Here is a 17122-nt window from a genome sequence, read left to right as displayed (position 1 = left end):
TTTTTTTTAAAATCTGCCTCATTATAAAATGAAAATTTATCACAGCCACTGTTTCACTCTAGTTAAACATTTGCCCATTCACTTTTTAGTTACCACAAACTGCATTCTTCTCTTTAAATTGTTTTCTCTGATTAATATTCTTGGATGATATTACACTGCGAGACTGCCAAGATATTTTCTCCTGCACTTCACTTCTTTGCCAATTAAGAACAAATTATTTGATGTCATTGACAAAAGAATGCTGTAGGATTTTCTCAATACCTATTATTCATGTCAGATGGAAAGTAACACATGCAGTATGTCATGTGAGTCCCAATATGCTGAATTAGTAAAGACCATTCAGTAAATCAGTCTCATATCTGTTATTGGTCTTAGGATTTTTAGAATAATATAAAAAATATATTTTTTTTTACCATTTCCTAAGAGTCTTTGCATTGAACCATAAATCCTTGTCAGATGGAGAAAGAAGAGTTATTTTCCTTGTGGTTTGTGGTTTACTCCTGATGATTTTAGGGTACAAATGGAATGTTCAATATTCTGTATAGGCTGAAACACTCATTTTATTCCTATATACATGCAGGAAAACTCATCTGCTTTAAATATCAATTTTTCACATGTTTTTATAACTTTCATTCTATCATACAGTGTTGAGAACTCTAGCAGTTCAATTATATGTTGGCATATGCGGCTTTCAGTTTTTCCGTCCTGAATAGAGACACCATATGCCTTTCCCTATATTTATGAAATGAATTGCAGTCTGGGACTATTTCAAGGAATTTACTTTTTGACAAGCACAGAAAATCCTTCTTGTTCCCCTCGTGATAAAGCTGCCTGTGTTTATTTTAAAAAGCCTCATGCATGTAAAAAGTTATCAGTTGAATGAATCCAACCCTTTTCTTTTCCTTAGACCTAGCATTGATGTGAACCTTTTTAGTATGGAGCAGATGTTGTGATTTGCTAGGATATGAGTGACTTATATTATACATATGCCATGAAATGGGAAATCCATTTAATATATAATACGATCTTTTAGTTCTACAAGAAATAGACGAGGGAATTCCTCCTTTCTCTAGGTCCCTTGGAACAGATTCAATGAATACTAATTCAAACTCTTTGAATTTCAAAAATGAAAATTTTAAAATTTAATACAATATATTTAAGAAAAAAAATGTGTTATTAATTGAATCAGTAGATATAATATCTCTTTCTTACTGTTTTTATTTTTCATATCTAAATAAACATTATCCATTTCTTCTCTTTTATGATCACACATTCAAAATACATATACTGTCACATTCACACTAGAGTAATCAAGCTTGAAAAATCTTCAAATCTGCAAATAAAGTGCTTTTGTAAGCAGTTTATTTTAGGAGTAAATTGGTGCAGGATGTGATATCTCTTGTAATCTAACTTAATGATGTTTAGTTAATAGGATAACAGACATAGTAAACTGCTGTAAAAATATGCCTTCCACCATAACTAACATCTCTCCTAGCACCTACAGACCTGCAGTATTGATTTCAGGAGGATTAGTATCAACAACACATTCATTTGGCTTTTGACATTTTTCCTATCTATTCCCGACGCTTAAAACATACGCATTGAAAGATTGCATTGACTGTATTACTAAATACTGCCAAAATTTTAAATTCAGCATGAGCAGTCGTAATTATATAATTGATATAAAGAATGCTCAAAACCTATATAAAATACTAAAATCAATCATCATAAACTATTATTAATATCAATTTTATATATATATATATATATATATATATATATATATATATATATAGTCCAAAAAATAGAGCAGCACTCCAGGATAATATGGAAAATAGTGGTTTATTCACCCATTGGTGATGCAACATTTCGGCTCCAACATGAAGCCTTTCTCAAGCCTTGAGAAAGGCTTCATGTTGGAGTCGAAACGTTGAGTCACCAATGGGTGAATAAACCACTATTTTCCAATTTATTCTGGAGTGCTGCTCTATTTTTTGGACTGGATTTTTGGGTAGGCTTGCCCTTTTGAGCTTGCACCCGCAGTATTGTGTGTATATATATATATATATATATATATATATATATTTATGTATGTATATATATATATATATATATATATAGACAACATCTGCATGAAGTTTGTATGTTCTCCCTGTGTTTGCGTGGATCTCCTCCGGGCACTCCGGTTTCCTCCCACACTCCAAAGACATACTGATGGGATTGTGAGCCCCATTGGGGACAGTTGGATGCTAATGTCTGTAAGGCGCTGCGGAATATATTAGCGCTATATAAGTGCATAAAATAAATAAAAAATAAATGCAAAGTTAAAAAGATAGCAGGTTACTTGCACTATGTATTGAAGGAATTCACTCAAACACTTGTAGAGAGCGCCAGTAATACATATGGATAGATACTCACTTTAATATTTTCTAGGAATTAGCAAATCAATACTAAAATTTTGACATTCAACCCGAATTTTTTAAAAAGTTCTAATTCTACCAAATTGGAATTTTGTGTAAAATAATTTTTCAGGCAATCATTGCACTCTTGATTCAGGTCAATTTTATTTTGCCTGGTATTGCTTCAGAAGACTGATTTGGCCAAATCGGACCTAAAACAAATTTTTAAGAAATTCACTCATCTCTAATATTTACTTTGTAAAACAGATAAAATACTTTTTTTTATGTCAGCTGCCTATAGACTACATGAGGCTAGGATTTTAGAAAGTTGGAACAGAAATAAGTTTTACCTCATGTTATACATTAAAGAGCATCTGTCACCGATTTGTGGAGTAGAGTACAACGACAGTATTTTTTCCATTTGATTAAATTCAATTTAAAAAAAGGAAATGGTAATTGGGTTTGAATTAGCTTGTCCATATTCAATGACTGAAATGGCGAATCTCAAATGCTTTAACAAAAGTAATTTGGAAATTTTGCACAATTGTTTCCAGGATTCAAAGCTAAATATACCGTGTGTTAAAAAAATCAATCTGTTGATCAACTCTTTTGTCTTATCCTCCATCTCAAAAATCTACATTTGTCACAAAGGCACTAAGTAGCTATTTGCTCATATATTAGTTCTATTGTCCAAATTACTGTAGATGGTAATGGTCTGGATTTTACTGTATATATTGTATATATTGCATGCTTGTATATATTGACTCAATGTATAATTGAAACAGAGAGGACAATAACCTATATACAGTTCATGTAAACCACTTATTGTGCAATTGAGTGGAGTAGTGATTTTCACTTTTTATCTAATATGGGGAATAATTTTCAATAATATTTTCTGTTGTAGTCATTTTAAAAATACAATAACATAATTTCTCAAAGGGGCAGTTCAGGACTTTCAAACATATGGATGAGTAGGTAATGTGATAAAAAAAAATTTTTTAAAATAATAATACTCAGTGGTTTAATCCCTCCTCAATCCAACATGGCTACTCCACTGGTCCCGCTGGTGCTGTAGCAATGACATCGCAGACAGCAATTACATCACATGCATCATTTATATAACCGCTGCAGACAATTAATGGCTTTACCAGTGATGTCTGTTTTTTTTCAGCATGTGCTAAGACCCGCAATTGGCTACATCAGTCACAATAATGATGAACATGATGTCATCACTGCAGGATTGGCAGGGACTACAAGAGTGGTGGTGCTGGAGAGACAGGAGATTGAATGGGTATTTGTTATTTCTTTAATTGCCTACTGTTAAAGCACATTTACATGCACTGACTGAGCAGGCAATTATGAGGGAGGTATTGCATGCTCTTCAGTGGAGGAAAGAGCTGTCACATCCACTGTCTTGGAATGAGTGATGTCCTCATACAGATTATTTCCAGGCAGCAGATGATTGTTCACACATCAAGATCTGGTGTGCAGAAACAATGATTTAGGGCGCTGCATAAGCAATTAATTCACGCTCATTCTTCTGGTGATCGCCGGCATATTTACATGGGCCTACTATCGGGATCAAGCATTTTTGAAGTAAGGCTTGTTCCCGATAATTGGCCTGGCAGTTGTGAGATGTAAATCCGCCGTTAGTCACATTCTGATAACCCCAAACCACCCCTTTAAATTCAGTTCACACTAACATCATGGCTTCTATTCACAAAAGAGTCATGACATCTATGTTGAATCTGTTTCTAAGCAGATTCTGACAAATTCTGATGGATCCCATTGCCTTGTGATGGGGTCAGTCAGGTTCCTTTGGGGGTTCTGGTAAGTATAACGATGTAGACTACGCTATTTTTTCCATCAAAAACACCACCGCCACCCAAAAGCATACTTTTACATTGTTATTTCTTAAACATATATGTCTGACTGCTCTGAAACATTCTGCTCTACAATCAATGCTTTAGAAATGAAGTTTCACTAGAAAACTTGGCATGGATCTTGTTTATCATATGTGTCGCACATGCTAAAAAAGACGGAAGTTAATATTGATTGCCTGCCAGCTACCTACTGTGGCACACGTTTCTTCAGAAACACTAGACATAGTACAAACCAGCATGCCGCCAAACCAGCTTACATTTTATGATGGCAGTTTTAAAATTACACATTCTATAATATACTCTGATCTAAAGCAGAATGGTCTCATAATACACGCACCAATGTAGAGCATGATATACAATGGAGTAATGTGTATACTCTAATGTAGATTGCCTTGCGATCTTACAATTCTCTGTGTAAAATTACACAGCAAGGGGTTTGTCTGAGGGAATCATAAAAACAACACTTAGAGCTTTGTGTTCGGAGCATCAATGTGTGTGGCTCAGCAGCACTAAGGCACTAAGGAATTTTGAAGCCCACCATATGGACTATATTTATGAATTGGATGATTTCAATGCTTTCACAAACATGAAAAGGTTAACCTTTGAACATTCACAGTCTTTTAGCCTGAACCATTTTTCTTCCTTTCTTGGTGGTTGTCGGCTCTCTGGAATTCACTTGTTGGAATCAATTGTCTTGATTCCTGGATTTTTTTGATCTCTCTGTATAGTGCAATCCTCCCCTCACCCCTTCCCCCATTTTAACATATATATATATATATATATATATATGTAGAGTGAATATTATATATGATATTATATTATCATGTTTGAGTTTTCAATTCACTTACACAGGTGATTGATCCCAGAAAATACCCTAAATGCCATTGAAGAGGTCAGGAAGTAATTGTTCACCCAGGTGAGAAAAGATTGACAGCTTCCTCATGGGGGTAGTTTGTTTTGCCTTCTCTGGAATAACATGGTTATAAAATACAATACATTGAGCTTGAATGGTGTATGTCTCTTATAATACTTAGCAGAAAGTATAGAATTAGCAGAAACAAAGATATAGAAAAACAGATTCACCTTTGGGTGAATTTTCTGTTGTGGAGCTATATTTCCCACATATATGAAAATGGAAGCTGATATGCTTTAACATATATCTCTAGCATCCTTCATTGTTTGATTTTTCATTAAAACTACATATGATTATATTCCTTCATGCCCTGCTCCTCTAATAAATGTCATTTTCATGCTGATTTCCAAAAACATCCCCATAGATTTTCCAAAGATTCAATTTTATGTCCTTTCCCTACTTGGTAATACCTATAAATCACAGTATGCTGATATCAGACCTCACTCTCTTTCCTAATGCATAGTAAATCTGCTACCAAAATAAGATGCACCTCAATTATTGCAAAAATCTTCTAATTAATTCTTGCAGGTGGTGTAACTAGTGCCCCCATTTATGATGGACCAGGAGAAATTCCCCATAGATTTTCCAAAGATTCAATTTTGTGTCCTTTCCTTACTTGGTAATACCTATAAATCACAGTATGCTGATATCAGACCTCACTTTCTTTCCTAATGCATAGTAAATCTGCTACCAAAATAAGATGCACCTCAATTATTGCAAAAATCTTCTAATTAATTCTTGCAGGTGGTGTAACTAGTGCCCCCATTTATGATGGACCAGGAGAAATTCCCCATAGATTTTCCAAAGATTCAATTTTGTGTCCTTTCCTTACTTGGTAATACCTATAAATCCCTGTATGCCAATATGAGACCTCACTCTCTTTCCTAATGCATAGTAAATCTGCTATCAAAATAATATGCACCTAAATTATTACAAAAATCTTCTACTTAACTCTTGTAGTGGTGTCACTAATGCCCACCATTTATGATGGGTCAGGAAAAATTCCCCACTTAGTACAACATTACCTGGTCATATACCTATTCTACAGCCAGGATGTCGCTTAAGCCTGGAAATATATGAAAATACTATTATACAGAGTTTGTGGAGTATCCATTATGGATTTCAGGAGCTATTGCTACAATACCTAAAAGAGAGGAAAATTCCTCAAAATATGTCCTCATTTAATTTATAACAGGAAGTATATAAAACGTGTTCAAAGTCTAAAACAAGTTTGTGATAAAGCCAATAACAAACCACTATATATATATATATATATATATATATATATATAGCAAAACAGAAAACAGCAAAACAGCAATTTTTTTCCTGTTTTTACTACTAGTATACTCCTCAGAATCAGTAATCATTATTATAGTTGGAACACCATTACTCTTTACAGTTCAGACATACAGCTGGAAAATATTTTTTGTTTAAGTGACAAACATATATTATGGTGTGAATGTTCCATATATCATATTGACATACTGCATGTAAGGCATGCCATTTGCAAGATGTAATTTTCCTTGCTATTTTGTGGTGAGAACTTAACACTTGTGCTAATGCGAAAAATTTGAGTTTTTTTTAATTCATAGTACATATCTTTTACCACATGATTTGTGCATTTTATATTAATATATAGTTTATGCTATACTATATTACATGCTATAGTCATCAAAATTATCAGTATCCTTGAGTCCCTAGTTTTATAGCATTACAATAAACAACTCAATGTAGATCTATTATATATGGACTGGAAATTGTTGTATACTTGATTACATTTATGAAGTTCTCCTAATTCTTTCTTCTGGGCCTCTGAGTTCCCAGCCTCCAAAATGTGTTTATTTTGTCATTTATGCAATGTATAGTTATTTAGGTTTAGTATAAAAATAATGTAAACTAATAAAAAAGTAAGTATAAAGATAACACATATCATGATTTAATATATACTGTACATATAACAACCATAGTGATGAATGTACAGGTGAAACTCGAAAAATTTGAATATCGTGCAAAATTCCATTTATTTCAGTAATGCAAATTAAAAGGAATTGCATTAATGCAGCTTAAAATTAGAATTTTGCGAAAAGGTTCAATATTCTAGGCTCAAAGTGTCACACTCTAGTCAGCTAATTAGTCCATACCCCCTGAGCAAAGGGGACCTCAAAATTGTGACTTTGGGGTTTCATAAGCTGAAAGCCATAATCATCCAAATTATAACAAATAAAGGCTTGAAATATCTCGCTTTGCATGTAATGAGTCTCTCATATGTTAGTTTCACCTTTTAAGTTGCATTACTGAAATAAATGAACTTTGCACGATATTCTAATTTTTCGAGTTTCACCTGTATATGTACATATAACAATGATAGGACTGAATATACAATGCATTTTTTAAATTAAAGTTTGAAAAGCCTTAACAGTGTTACTCTTAGGGTCCATTCACACGTCCGTAATTTAGTTCCGCATTTTGCGGAACAGACTTGCGGACCCATTCATTCCTATGGGGCAGCACGATCCGCACTTCCGTTCCGCAAAAAAATAGAACATGTCCTATTCTTGTCCGCAATTGGGGACAGGAACAGGCATATTCTATTAGTTCCGGCAATGTGCGGTCCGCAAAATGCGGAACGCACATTGCCGCTGTCCGTGTTTTGCGGATCCGCGGATCCTTGGATTTGCGAAACACATTGCGGACGTGTGAATGGAGCCTAACTGTTATTCTTATTGCTTCTATACATGCTTATATCTTCTCTCGATATCTATCTATCTATCTATCTATCTATCTATCTATTCATTGTCTATCTGTCTCTATCTCTTTCTGTTACTCAATTTATCTAAAATCTATCCCTTATCTATCTATCTATCTATCTATCTATCTATCTATCTATCTATCTATCTATCTATCTGTCTCTATCTACTTATTTATCTATCTATTGTCTAAATATCCATCTTAACTCTATCTATCTTTCTATTCCTATCTATCAATCCACTATCTGTCTGCCGTTCTATCTTTCTAGCTAGCTATTTATCTATGTCATATTTGTGTATCTCTCCATCTCATATCTATGCATCTATTTCAAATTATCTATCTATCTATCTATCTATCTATCTATCTATCTATCTATCTATCTATCTATCTATCTATCTATCTATCATCTCATATCTATATATCTACTATCTATCTATCTATCTATCTATCTATCTATCTATCTATCTATCTATCATCTCATATCTATATATCTACTATCTATCTATCTATCTATCTATCTATCTATCTCTCTCTTATATCTACTATCTATCTATCATCTCCTATCTATCTATCTATGGTTATAGCATAGATTTCAGTAGAACAAAAGATTTAAAAATACAAAAAAAATGGAAACTGTGTTGACCTATGGTATACAGACATCTAAGATATTCCATTTTCATTTGAATTTATATTGTTATGTTCTTTTGAAATAAAACTGAAAAGAAAGATGCTTTTAAGGTTCATCAGTTAGCAAACTGTGCATCAAAGGGAAGTTTCAATTAAAGACATGCTTAGCTTTTGCATACACTTATACAAAGCACTTATGTATGTCGGTTATGGACTTTTTTAAGACCTATGACAGTACATGTCATGGAAATACAAAGCTGATAAACTATAGGAGAACAATTGTACTGTGTTAAATCTCTTCATCCATATCATCTAGAAAAGAAAACTATGGCAAAAAATAAAATAGCAAATTATTAATCTAATAATGTGATATGAAAATACAACTCAATGCAATAATAATGTTAAACAATCCTATAACCTATATAGTGAGACTTCTATACTGTAGTGTACTTTTTATTTTATAAGTAATATTTCACTAATTCAGGCTAATTCATGTTAATGGGGTTGTTTGCTATTGATGAATATGGCATTTTAATTTTTTAACACATTTTAAGCCTGTTTAGAAAATTATTGGATGGACAACACATTGTATATATATATATATATATATGTATATATACTATTATGTTTATATTACTTTTAGACACAAACATCTTTGTAAATGGCCTTAAATGGGGTTTACAAAAATATATATTGTTATATCAATATCCAATTATTGGGAACTCCATCAACTTTTATGGAAAGACACGGCTGTAATGTTTGGTAAACCAGATCTCTCCTTTTAGATTTTTTATTTTTTTTATAACAGATTGCCACTCTCAACTTAGCAACACAGCTCTATTTACTTTATTGGGAAAACAACATGCCACTAATCTGACCTGGTATTTGATTGATATAACATTAGTTTTTAAAATGCCAATATGACATCAAACCAAAATCATAAATCTGTAGAAACATTTATTTAGAAATATTACTCAGAATTTTTAAAAATTCTAATCAGCAATTGAGACTTCAAGGAGTGACTAATTACTTTGTGTTGATATGATACCTCTCCATTTAATCCAATTTGTTTGAGCTGCTCCTGCTGACTTTATGTTTTCACATTAAACAGATTGTAAGATAAGGAAACATGACCAATGTTCTGTTCTGACTAGATGTTCACATTTCCCAACATTACACAACCCAGCCGAAATGAGATGCTTGGCATAACTAATTAACCCTGAAAGCAGTACATAATACTGATCTTAGTGTTTTAGATTGTAATTGAGGGGAAATGACCTATAAAGATAAACATTCCTGAACTGTGAACAGTTATTTCAGATGATTGACGCAACTGCAAAAAAAAAAAAATTCTTATGTGAATGTAAAAACATTCGGTTTGACTTAGTGACAGACTATATTCCTCTATAATACATTTACGGTAGCTTTATTTTGATGTTTTACAGTATACAGCCAAACTCTGGCAGGGTGGCCAAAAGCCCCTTGGCAATCTTCCTCTGTTGTAGGATACAGGATTGGTTGTGATTCTATATTGATTTCTGTAGTAAAGTCTGTAAGTTCTTACGGATGTGCCGCAGCAACCCTATTTTTTTATATAATACCACCAGATCTCTACAGTGCTTTACACTAGCTATATACTTAAGATAGCTGTTGGCTAAATGCTCATTCAGCCAAAATCGATCTCTCATGACCGGTAAGTGGCTTGTCTGCTCAAGAATAAAACCATCGGATATGTTATTCAACAGCCCAATGTTTCTCTCACTTAACATTTGTCATTGGGGAAGAGTGGCCTCCTTACACATAAGATAGTTGGCTGGTCCTGCCAAAATCAGCAGGTTCAGCTGAAATTGATCTTATGTTATGGCCAGCTTTAAAACACAGGTACAAGACTCCAGACATTACAAAGTGAATAGGAACCAATCGATATCTTCTTATCAACAGTTTGAAAAAAAAATTGTGACTGATACAAATACCATGGCATCATTAGTAAGTGTCTGGTCGTTAGGATCCACCAGAATGAAGTGCTAGAAGATCTCAGGACCATTTTATAAAAAGAGGTACTTTCTCACAGAGATATCCCATAACGACATAATTGTTAAGAGTCTGGCCACTAGGATCCCAATTGTTCACTAAAGTGAAGTGCTAGAAAAGTTGAGGGCCACTCTATATAAAGGAGTACCTCCTCACGCAGATATTCCATAATGACATGACTGATAAAAGTTTGGCTACTAGGGTCCCAAATGTTCACTAAAATTAAGTGCTAGAGAAGTTCAGGGCCACTTTATATAAAGAGGTAATTCCTCACATAGATATGCCCTAATGACATGATGGGATAAGAGTTTGGATACTAGGATCCCAACTGTTCACCAGAAAGAAGTGCTAGAAAATCACTAAATCCTCTTTATTTTCTCTTGTACAGTGAGTCATTATGTAGATACTGTAACTCTGCTCCATTCACTTGTATGAGGTTTTACATTTTCCAGCCAAGTGGTTGTATGCACTAAAAGTTTCCAGGTGGTCCTTGACCCTTTATTCTAGGACTCAGTGGGGGTTCTAGCATTCTAACTTACACCATTATAAAATTATGGAATATAGTGATATGCCATAGCTTTTATTTGTGGGAAAACTCCTTAAATGAACACAAATTCCTAATATTTGTGGTGTTTTTACGATATGAATTTTATTGTACCCTATTGCACTTTAAATCACAGGTAGATAATGAGCTCTAGCTTTAAATGTTGTAAAAACCATGGTATGGCAGGTGGTGGTAAACAATTGTACAACCGGGTTGTACACAGTAGATCTATATAGTAACTAAAACATCTTGTAATTCCCTATGGTGAAGACCTTCTGTGGGGTAAGGGTTAATTAAGCAGCTTATAGAAATTGTTTTCTCCTTATACTTCATGTATGAGAAAAAGTATAGACTTAATAAGATTCCAAGTTGCAGTTCTTTGCACAGAAAGAACTAAGTGGCTTTCAGGATTATTAAAAATGACAAGGTGATTGGAGAGTGTCTGTTCAGCATCAAGTCTAATTTACTTGGGCTATGACTGTTTGATGAATGATTACAATCTCTCCACAAGGAGGGTCTCTTGACCTATTGTGTTACCAGGCGGATATTGATGGCATTGTGTTTTGCGTGCTATATGAAGCAATTTGAGAAGGAATATTATTATGTTAGATAATATTGATTGATAAAGCTTCTGCATGTTACATTATTGACTTTATAAATGGCCATAAATCTAAATGCTCATGTTGAATGAGATATTTGTGTCTCATTAATACTATATTTTTTCATTTTTGACTGATGGCCACTGAAAAAGTCACCTACCGGCTACAATATTGTTCAATGTTACCTAACTGCCTGGTAGACATTAGAGAACTTCTATAAATTTCATTCAAGTCTGATTCAACTATCCAAGCCAATTCAGACCCTCCCAAATCAATTTGACCTGACTTGAAAGTGCTTCTATTGCCTTGAAAGGCTGTGGATGACATTTTTTTCTCCACCTCTATCTCACTATCAAAAATTCTCCCAATCTGAATCACCTAAAAATTTTATTCTATAGAATATGCATTTTCCAAAAAGTTCAGGTTGGATTCTGATTCTATATATTCAATTCACTCATCTCTACTACCCAGTCAATTTTTGGGTCATAAAAAGTTTAAGGCATATTTCTTTAATTCTACTATTTTTTTTTTCTGGCATACAGTCCTTAGAGATTATCAGTTTTATCTATGAATCTTCCCATCTGTATCTATGTATTTCTCTATTTCTGTCTCTGGATCTACCTATGCATGACATATAAAAGTTTTATCTGAAAATGGAAAGCTCACAGAATCGACCCCTCCATGACCAGTTTTCAGAATGAATTTAAGACATAGATTCTCTACTTACAATAATGCAGAGTAAAATACTGTAGATTATGTCCTCAGATTGCAGATTTTGTGGATTATGTTATTAATTGTTATCAGGCTATTATTTTCATGTAGTCTCATAGCACTCACATCTAGCTATAATTGTTTCATGGAAATGGTTTGCTGAATTCATTTTCAATTGACAGTAATTGGTACCATTGTCATTGAACCTAATCTGACATGTTATTTGTGTGTGTCTTCAGACTAGTAACATTGTGGTGGCCCCTACTACAATGTCTAGAACATAGGAAAAAATAGCCTCCTAATGTCAATTTCAGTTTCTGTAAGGAATTATGGGGGAATTCATCATTTGTGGTGGTTTTACATCTGTCTTTGCTTTATGAGGTTGCACCAAATTTATGAAATGGTGCACAGTAATAATATATTTGACACAAGTGCAATGTGGTGTGTGCCTATATCTGTAAAAGTATGTACACCAGGGGGTTGCCTGGCATGTAGATGTGATTTTTTAGCGACTTTAAAAAAAATTGTACATCATAAACGAGACTTGAAGGAGTTCTAATCTGAAATCCTGATCTACTTTTCACTCCACTTGTAAAAGTGTCGAGGCTCACCAAAGGTCGCAAATATATGCACCAAATGTTGCACGAGGGCATCACTCAAAACTCTTTTATGCCACAAAACTGGCATAGCAGATTTGATGAATGACCCCCTTGGTTTACTTTTTGTAATCCCTGTAATCATAATAATGATGGGATCTTCACAGAATGGCAACGTGTAAACCCAGCCCTTCTTTCTATGGAGGAGCCTAGTAACTGAAGCGGTCATTATGTTTCCATATGAAAGGGGTCAGTGCCCAAGTTACAAAAATCGGTTGTTAGATTTGAACAGAAAAAAAGTTAAATTCAGATGAGTTTAACCTTTTTATACTACTGTACAGATTCTCAGGCAGGAAACGAATGTGTGGATACATTTATATGCAGGAAAACAGAACCATTTCTGAGAACCCTTTTAGTGTTACCAAGTTACGGAACATTGTTCTGAGCGAAGAGCTGTGAAATCACAGTGTAACTGGGCGTGCTTCACACCGCCAGAGTGTAAAATCCGAGCACATCTTTTAAAGCATTCTCTTCCATAATTTATTCTGTTTTGCATCACTGGTTGTTTATGCTGCTTTACAATTGTATTTCCGCTGTCCAAATAAAAATGAAAATAACTGCATGTGAACCAGGCGGATGGCTAGTTACCATGAAATGGCAGATTATGAAATGTAAAGGGTTGTGCTGAGAGGTGCTATGCTTTTAGGGAAATTGTCTGTATTACAATATATGCAATATACACTAGTCCGGTGTTTATTAAGCAACTTCCATGTTCATCTAATAAAATAAAATAAAAAATATTTTATATAATAAGATTAATTGCTAGATATGTTAGAAAGATCAATATTAGATAGGTAGATAGATATTAGTTAGTCATTAAATATATTAGATAGATATTTAGATAGATAAATGATAGATAGTATGAGAGATAGATAGATAGATAGATAGATAGATAGATAGATAGCTATGACTTAGATTAGTAAAAGACAGATAGATAGATAGATAGATAGATAGATAGATAGATAGATAGATAATAGGTAAATAGATAGATAATAGATTAGATAAATAGATAGATAGGAGATAGATGCGAGATATCCAGATAGATAGGTAGGTAAATAGATAATAGATAGATATATAATAGATATATAGATAGATAGATAGGAGATAGATAGATAGGAGACAGATAGATATCAGATAGATAGATAATAGATAGATAGATAGATAGATAGATGATAGATAGATAGATAGATAGATAGATAGATAGATAGATAGAAACGGAAAAAAAAAAAGCAGCACACAAAGTAAGTGGGTGCAAAAAATCCTCCTAGGGACCTGTGACCAAGATTCCAAATTGTATAGAAAACGAAAAGAAGGCAGCACTCCAGGTAAACTTGAAAAAAGTGGACGGTTTATTCACTCATTCAGCGACGTTTCAGCTCTCTCAATGGAGCCTTTTTCCAGCTGGAAAAAGGCTCCATTGAGAGAGCTGAAACGTCGCTGAATGAGTGAATAAACCGTCCACTTTTTTCAAGTTTACCTGGAGTGCTGCCTTCTTTTCGTTTTCTATAGATAGATAGATAGATAGATAGATATAGATAATATGATAGATAGATAGATAGAAATGAGATAAATAAATTGATATTAGATATATTAGTACATAGATATTAGATAGACACCAAGCATACAGAATATACAGAAGAAGGAGCATTGATCCTATAAGTGTAATCTAAGGTACAAACATCTACTAATCCGCCTTATCCATAGCATCTCTGTGATTAGGCAGCAGTTCAGCCTCTACAAACACTGCCCTAGTGACTATTTAGCATGATTCTTCCTTTGAAGCTTAGATTCTGCTCTTCTATTGCAGTTAATATGTAAACTAGTCAGACCAAGCTGTCTAAAACCTTTAGCCTTAGAAGAGAGGATTATGCAAAGTTTTGCTGCAGTTCACAATTTAGTCCATGCCATGCTTGTAAAAATGTCTAAATGAATTGTACAGCGGATATTCTATCATCCTCCAAACTGCATAAATCTGAGATCCAAATCTACCGGGATATATGAAAGCTGTTTGTCAGATGAAACACCTGCTCATTAGTAAAAATCTTCTACAGGTAGATTTGCTGGATGTGCAAACTTTGCCAATAGGAGCGAGTAAAACTTAGAGCGCATATAGGACTTTACGTATGAGATGAGCTGCTGGGCGGCTATGTAATGTGTCCTTATCATAAGAAAAGATATAAAACCTCAGTTCCAAATGACATATGTATAAGTTGTGTCCCATATACTTTGATATTTTGCAGCACAATCCTGGTAAAGTAGGTTACAGCATTATATGTGACCGATTGACTTTAACTACCAAAAAGTTTCCTAAAATCAATGCATTTTCATTTTTTTGATAATAGATTGAAATTTTAGATGGCTAACCAAAATATAATAAGCAAAATACAGTGCCACCATGTCACATATAAAATGTATGCTTGTCAATAAAGTAAGATTGCTGCTCTGTGTAGGCATATACTTGTTAGTGTTCAATTCACTTACAATACAGTGAATAGTTCTAGCCTCACCTCCACAGTAAATGAACATAAAAAAGTAACACAAACTAAAATGTATTAACTATACGCAGGGTTGGCCAGCAAAACAAATCAGCATTGTCTGTCGTTTTTTTCACATTTGAACATTGAATATATGTTTCTCTGAGTTTACGCTTCCACTTCTGTCCGTTTATTTTCTATATTATGTTTCCCTACCAGTGTTGGCTGGTAGGAGAATAGAGACAATGTGGTTTAAGTTTAGGCAAGAAGGAGTTAAAGGCAACAAGCAGGAAAATGCTTAACAAATAAACACAGCTACAAAGTATAGGTCTGGAAGATAACATCATCACAAAGCTGCATCTGTCACTTACCATGTTGTTGACATCTGCTTTCATGGAAGATTCCAGTTTTAGTGGTTTTAATTTGCTCTCGTTTGGTTTAAATCACCCATAGCTCTGTTCTAACTTAGGACAGAAAGTTTTTCCATGTCTAGGAGTGTGTCACACAGAGGCTAAGCGTTCGGTGGAAAGCATATAGACTTCCAGCGTGGATTCCTTTTCTAGGCAGAAATGTTTGGAGAGCTCAACCTATTGAGGAGGGTTTGTTTTATTTGATACTGGGGTTGGATGGTAGCACCATTGAGAAACACAAACTAATTACATCACAGGAGGGATGGGTGGAGTTCTAGCACTGTTCCTCTATGGGGGGGGGGGGGGGGTAGTGAAAGAGGAAGACAGATGGAGAAAACCAGCATAGGTGATGGTTTAGTAAATATACTGTTGGGAGAATGAGCTCATGTCAGCTACATAATCCCCAGTCGGCTGAGCCATATGCCTGTCAGGCCAGACACTGTTAATCTAATTTGCATTGCTTTTATTGCAGCAGCTAATGGGACATTTTACATAACTTTTCTTTGATGATATCATAGTATATATGTTTGCTTGGCACTGTATTTTTGATGACATCACAGTTTATACGTTTGATACCACATAATACACCACTGATGTTTGCTGGTTAAATTACTTCTACTATATCACTTTTTTAACCCTATAACTGTGCTTAAAAGTGATAAATTACTCATCATTACCCATTATAGTACTAATACAGTCTCCAGGACAGAACTGAGAACGGACTCACATCAAGAAAAGTCCTTGTCCTTGGTCCTTTTCCCTATGTCCTATTCACATGTGAATCTAATAGAATGCCATACAACCTAATTATGTTCAGGAGTGTGGAAGGAACCCAGTGTACTCAGAGGTGACCATCACAAATCCAGGGAGAACATACAAACTCACTGCAGATGTAGGTAGAAACTCTACTGCAGGTAACATTTGTTCATGGTTAAAGGGAACTTCAGATTCATGCTGGCCCATGAAACCATGTCAGGCTCCATCATTACAAACACTGGGCATGAAAGAGGTGGGCCTGGGGAGAGGTGTCCTCTGCATGGCTCGCCTCTGGCATCTCAGCTTGATTGAGAGGTCTCTACTGTCTCTCCAAATAGTGTGAACCTTTCAATTAAGCTAAGGCAGAAGGG

At 34.3% G+C, this 17122-nt stretch overlaps 1 protein-coding gene across 1 annotated transcript in view; it reads right to left on the bottom strand.

Annotated features, from left to right (window-relative positions):
* LOC120986918 (netrin-1-like) overlaps window positions 1–16154 on the bottom strand; it is a 147593-nt gene extending 131439 nt beyond the window's left edge. The window contains exon 1 of the mRNA XM_040415598.1: window positions 15957–16154. The gene's annotated coding sequence lies outside the window, so the exon portion shown is untranslated. The remainder of the gene's footprint in view (window positions 1–15956) is intronic.
* Window positions 16155–17122: the final 968 nt, after the last annotated feature.

This window comes from Bufo bufo, chromosome 1 (genome assembly GCF_905171765.1).
Source record: "Bufo bufo chromosome 1, aBufBuf1.1, whole genome shotgun sequence".
In the NCBI taxonomy this organism is placed as follows: domain Eukaryota; kingdom Metazoa; phylum Chordata; class Amphibia; order Anura; family Bufonidae; genus Bufo; species Bufo bufo.
The sequence above is the reverse complement of the archived record's forward strand: the minus strand, read 5'-3'. Positions and strand labels throughout refer to the sequence as shown.